This window comes from Pinus tabuliformis, chromosome 3_2, assembly GCF_031772625.1.
Source record: "Pinus tabuliformis cultivar Carrire ecotype Pingquan chromosome 3_2, CPIR1, whole genome shotgun sequence".
Classification (NCBI taxonomy): domain Eukaryota; kingdom Viridiplantae; phylum Streptophyta; class Pinopsida; order Pinales; family Pinaceae; genus Pinus; species Pinus tabuliformis.
In genome coordinates, this window is record NC_142302.1 from 1065356326 (window position 1) to 1065362384 (window position 6059).

General features: G+C 42.0%; 1 pseudogene; it reads left to right on the forward strand.

Moving 5' to 3' along the window:
* Positions 1-255: 255 nt before the first annotated feature.
* LOC149184312 (glucan endo-1,3-beta-glucosidase pseudogene) lies at positions 256-1185 on the forward strand (annotated as a pseudogene).
* The last annotated feature ends 4874 nt before the right edge of the window (positions 1186-6059 follow it).

Here is a 6059-nt window from a genome sequence, read left to right on the forward strand (position 1 = left end):
TGTCTAGATTTCTCTCATTTCTTTGTGTTGACTTGAGGAACTTTGCTTCCTATGTTTTGTTCGAAATTATCAGAAATTTCCAACAATTGCCATCTTCTGTTGTTCAATCGTCACTCATAAATTAGCGTCAACCAACTATTTTTTACTTTTTGAAATGCAATTGTTATTCAAGGCTTAACATCGATTGGGTTATATTAAACTCATTACTTTTTAATTGATTGTGTAGATGGTGATAAAGTAGGAGTGAACTACGGCATGCTCGGACACAATCTGCCACCTGCAAACCAGGTGGTAACTTTGCTGAACGGCCACAACATCGGGAAAATGAAGCTTTTCGATCCAGACGGTGGTGCATTAAATGCTTTTGCAAATTCTGGGATCGATGTAACCGTGGGAGTCAATAATAACGATTTGCAGGCCATCTCCTCCAGCCATGACTCAGCAAATAGTTGGGTTAATGACAATATTGTCCCCTATTCCGGCACCAGTATCAAATATATTGCGGTGGGCAACGAGGTTTTGCCTAGCACGCAGTACGTATCGTATCTTGTTCCTGCCATGAACAACATTCAAACCGCGATCCAGAATGCCAATCTGCAGAACATCAAGGTCTCTACCCTTGATGACTTCAATGTTATAGGCAACAGTTACCCGCCTTCACAGGGAGCATTCAGTGACTATGTTAAGGATACCATGAGCTCTATACTCAAATTTCTGTCAGATAACGGGGCTCCGTTCATGGCCAATGTGTATCCATATTTCAGCTACGTTGGCGACAACAACAACATTCATCTGGACTACGCTCTCTTTCAGCCCACGGCTACGGCGGTGACAGACCAAGATCACAGCTACAACAATTTGTTCGATGCGATGGTGGATTCTATTTTCTCCGCAATGGAAGCCTTGGGATATTCCAACATCCCGCTCATTGTTACTGAAAGCGGATGGCTTTCTGCTGGCGCGGATGCGGCCACAACTGAGAATGCTCAGGCTTATAACAACAATCTCATCCAATATGTTTTATCGAATTTAGGGACACCCAAGAGGCCGGGAACGAACATCGAGACCTATATCTTCGCTCTTTTCAACAAAGACCAGAAAACTGGGGACGACATAGAGCGTCACTTTGGACTCTTCAACCCTGATCAAAGACCTGCATACTCTGTCAAGTTTTCTCCAAATTGAGCGCAACTCAATTCTCCCAAAACCAAGTCGAAGGCGAAAATCCTTACTTATTTGTATCCAAAATGCAATGATATAAATCAGAGTTGTCTTTAGTGTGATTTTTTGGAAATTCCGCTGGCCGAAAAAATTGAGGTTAAATTTTGATTTGTATTATTTAAAATGGTTTTTTAACTGCATATTTAGATTTGCATATTTAGATTCAGCACCCTGAAAAACCCTTAAGACGTTTTGATTGTACAAAAATTACATATCAAACTTGCCATTTCAATAAATTGTTGCGAAACTTTAGAAAAATTTAACCGGAAAAAATAGCACATAAATAAAAGTCCTCCTTCCTTCTTAATAAAATGTGAATGGCGAAGAGCCAAAGCTGCCAGAGTTAGCTATCTTGCTTATTGTAGGACCGCATTAAAGGCGGCCCCCAAACAAGTGGGATTGAGAAACTTTACTCTTTGAAAAGAATTGTTGGTCGAGCATGATATGATAGATGGTGGTCACACAAACTACACAAAATAAATCCATAAATGTCGTAATGAGATTTTATCATCATTTTCTATTCAAAGGTTGACTTTACAATTGTCTGTTTTAATCATTTGAATCCATTTCAAATATGTGACGAACAATTTCAATAATTATTCTAATAATATAAATATAATTAATTTCTAATAATAAATAACGTTATATTTAATATGATTTTATTAGATGATGATGGTTAATGTTTATTGACATTAACGTTAACCTACTTGAAAAACGGTCAGAAAATAGATAATGGATGATAAGAATAAAATCGATGAATGAATGAAAAAATTATTGCAACAAATGAGAAAAATTATGTGGGATTTTTAAAATTTTTGCTTTTAATGATAGAAAAGCATTTCAAGATCATTATATATTGTAAGGAAGGTCAGTTTTCCGGCAATTATTTTTAAACTGAGATCTATTTTTTGGTATCCGTATAGTATTATAAAAGCTATGTCATACTAACTTATTTTACTAATCGATCAATACTCATATTACTATATTTATCATAGAATTTATAAAAAATAGTTTTTACTTTAGTGTGGTTTGGTTTTAATATAATGCAGTGCGTAAACACTTATACTTAAATTTGCATAGTTATTATTAAAGGAATATAGTTGTCGGTATTGAAGAAATTTTATTAGATCTATGGATTTTTGAATTGTTAGCTCCTGAAGTCTCAAATACCCCCTCGAAATAAATTTTTTGTATCAATATTTGGACGAGACCCTAAATCAGATTTGTTAAGGGTGTTTGTAGCGAAATTGTGGAAAAGGGCTTCATCCAAATTCAAACTTGACACCTTCAAGATGATCCACATGACATTTTACTAGGGGATACACGTGAACCTTTTGTTCAATGGCTATAAGACTCAATCATGACTTGGTTAATTGCTTACCCTTGTTGTTGTATTTTTTTAATTTTTTTTGTATTTCATTAGTATATTGTTAATCTCTAGTCTTGTTTTAAGGGGTATTGAGTAGTAAAATTTCCTTGGGCCTCACTGTTCCTATGACTTGAAGAAACCCTAAAGTTGGATTTAGGATCATGTAATCGACCTTTCTTTTTGTCTCAATGCAGGGCTATGAGGACCTAGGACCTGTAATTCTAGTTGCTACCATTATACCTATGAGGACCTAGGAATTGTCCTCCTCTCTGTAGACCAGGACATTGGATCTCTTAGTTTATGCAACTTTACGTCACTTTGATCATCAATTAGACTAGACTGCCCAAAAACATTTTATTTAATTACTTATAATTTAATTTATTTTTAAATTTGATTTATATAAACAAAACTAGAAAATAATAATTTAAAAAGAAACAAATATTTATCCACGCTACAAAATATTTATTTTTTTTTCTCTGTAAAAACTAGCTAAGCATTATATTATATGTACAAGAAAAATTACAAACTGCATGACATGCCTTCCAGGGCCTGAAGAGTCACCCTGGGAATCCTGACTGTAGACCTTACAGCTCCCTCGCAGGGGCAGCTTCGCCAAAACCAAACAGAATTATCCATGAGAATAAAAGCTCCCACACAGGGGCAGCACCGAACCATATTCTCAAAACAGTAGCCAGATTTATCAAATTCCCTGAAGACCAGACACATTACTGCCCACGCAGGGGCTAACCGCTAAGATAGACTGACCCCTATACCAGACAGATGTAAACATGACTGAGTCACTGGTGTCAGTTATCAAATTCGACTTCCCAGAGTTAAGGCTTGACCATAGACTTGACCATAGACTCAACAGAATTAAACATGACAGAGATAGAAGAAGCAAATGCCAGTAGACATGACCCAATAACAAGATCAAGACATTACCCGCCGCTGCGGTAATCTTGGAGACGAGCTGAAGATGGAAGGAGGGCCGCGAGGTGTGCATCCGCCTCTTCACAGAGGCTCGTGTCTTCAACCACATAAGCCCACCCATCGCCTTCTGCGCGTCCTTCCCACATTTTCCGCCATTTTTCCTCGTCCACACCTGGGGGGGGGTGGCCCCACTGGAGGAAAGCGGTCGTGCAAGCTTGTTTCCCCCAAGCTTCCAGCTTCAGTCCCTGGAGGCACCACAGCGGTTTCCTTTCCGGTAGTCGATTGTTCTCCGAGGTCAATTTCCTTGCCCGGGCCTTCCAATTGCTTCTCCTGCGGGTCCTGGGGGTTTTCATCCTCACCACCTTCCGGAATTTTGGTAAACAGGATTGAGATGTGGGCATTAACGCCTGCGTTGTCCTCAGTGCTTGGCAGGGTGAATACCACAGAGCCAAAGGAAGGGAGCTCCGGTTTCCCTTCACTGGAACTCCCGACCTCCACAAATTGTCTGATGGGTAGCGGGGTTGCTCGAGCTCTCCTGTGACAATAGCAGCAGCAGCAGTGGTGATGCTCATCTGCTGCAGGGGTTCTTGAGGAGGACCCTCTCGATGGACCCCTTCTGCATGGCTGTCGTTCTCGAAATTTAACCATGGTAAGTCTAATGCTTCCTCGGTATGCTCGGGGGTGAGCTTGAAATTGGTAGCAGAAGCAATTTCCTTCCAATTCGCTCTCAGTTGCCCAGCTTTCACCTTGGCTTCCTTCCCTTGAAAACCGACAATTCCATTTCCAGAATTGTCGCGGCCAATTCGCAAATTGCCGTCTCCTTCCAACCCAGCAACCCGAATGCCGGCAAAGACTAATTTCCAGGCCACCGGGTAATGAAAACGTCCTCGACCGAAGCTCGTTGTGCTTCTGCGTCCACCAACTCTCCTCAGACCAGAATACCCTGCTCGACCCATCAAGCCTGTAATATTCTTCTCCATTCCCTCGTTGCAGGCGCTCATTAACTCCGCCCTGCTCCTCCATCTACCTCTCCTCTCCGGCATTGAATGCATTAACAGTTTGGGGGGCTCAATTGCCATAAGACGGCCTTCTTCGGGGAGCCGTGGGATTTACACGAGGCAGCCCATGCGTAGCATGTGGCATGCTCGTCCTTCTTGATTCGACACCCGCATCCGGGGTTTCATTGTCCCTGAGGATGAGACTCTCACATTCCTGCTTGAGTTGATTGCTGGGAATGATGTTCAGGTGTCCCTCAATGAAGGGCTGGTCTGAGTCTACCCCTATATTAGCCAGAAGATCGGCTATCTTATTACCCTCTCTTTTAGTGTGATGAAAAGAGATGGCATTGTAGTTGCATATTTCCTCAGCCACGCAGCTGAGCCTGGCCTCCAATCTCCAGCTATTGGCTACCTTCCTGGCTTGCGACCCACTCTGAATGCGAGTGGCCATGTTTATGAGAATTTGAGAGTCTCCTTCCACAATTAACGGTTGAAGATTGTGTCGTCTAGCTGTAAGTAATCCTTGCCACATACCCTCCAGCTCTGCTGAGTTGTTGGTGTCCCAGCCTAGGTTGCCAAAGTAAATCTGTTGCAAGATTCCTTGGTGATCCCTGATGATTCCTCCAAATCCTGCAGTACCCGGATTACCTTTAGAAGCTCCATCAAAGTTGAGCTTGTATGAGTGCATAGGTGGAGCTTCCCAGTTTCCAACCTCCTTGCCTTTGCAATTTGTTGTCTGCTGTGTGGTTGGTTCCTGTGGCATTTGCAATCCCCAGTTGTTTAGGATATTTTTCTCATTATCTTCAGTGGGGAGATCCTGTTAAGTCCAAGTCTTCAATAGCATAGTTTCTTGGATGTTGGCGTGCACTCTGTTCCATATGTCCTCCTTATTCGAGCTAAGGTTTTTGAAGATGCGCCTATTCCTTTCCTTCCATATGTTCCACAGCAGAATACCTGGGATTATGTTCCATAGGTGGTTGAGCAGCCCACTGTTGTAGGGGCTTTTCGGCCATTGCCGTATGGTGTCTATTATGCCTCCCGCCTCTCTGCATCGTCTTTGACTTCTGAATTCTACCTTCTCCCACATCTGAGTAGCAAGCGGACAAGTATCCAGTAGATGCTTCAGGGTTTCTTCATTCTGATGGCAATTGTGGCATAACGAAGGTCCTTGGAAGTTGCGCTTCTGCAGTTTATCCCATGTAAGAATCTTTTTATGCCCCACCATCCAAAGAAAGTGAGTTATTTTGGGCCAGGTTTTGAAGCTCCATATTCTTGCCCAGAGAGGATCCGGAATGGTGGTGGCACCTTCTAGTAGATTATAGGCTTCAGAAGTGGAGTAAGAACCTTTGGGAAGATAGCCCCATCTGAGTATGTCCTCACTATTGTTGTACCTGATGCTCCTTTTTTTTAATTCGCTTTCAAGAGCTGCTGCTTCCTGTGTACTGCTGGTGTTGGATATATGATTACTTGGTTGCCATTTCCTGAAGCCCGTACCCGCATCCGGACTCCAGAATTGATGAACTTTGGCTTGCTGCTGCTCT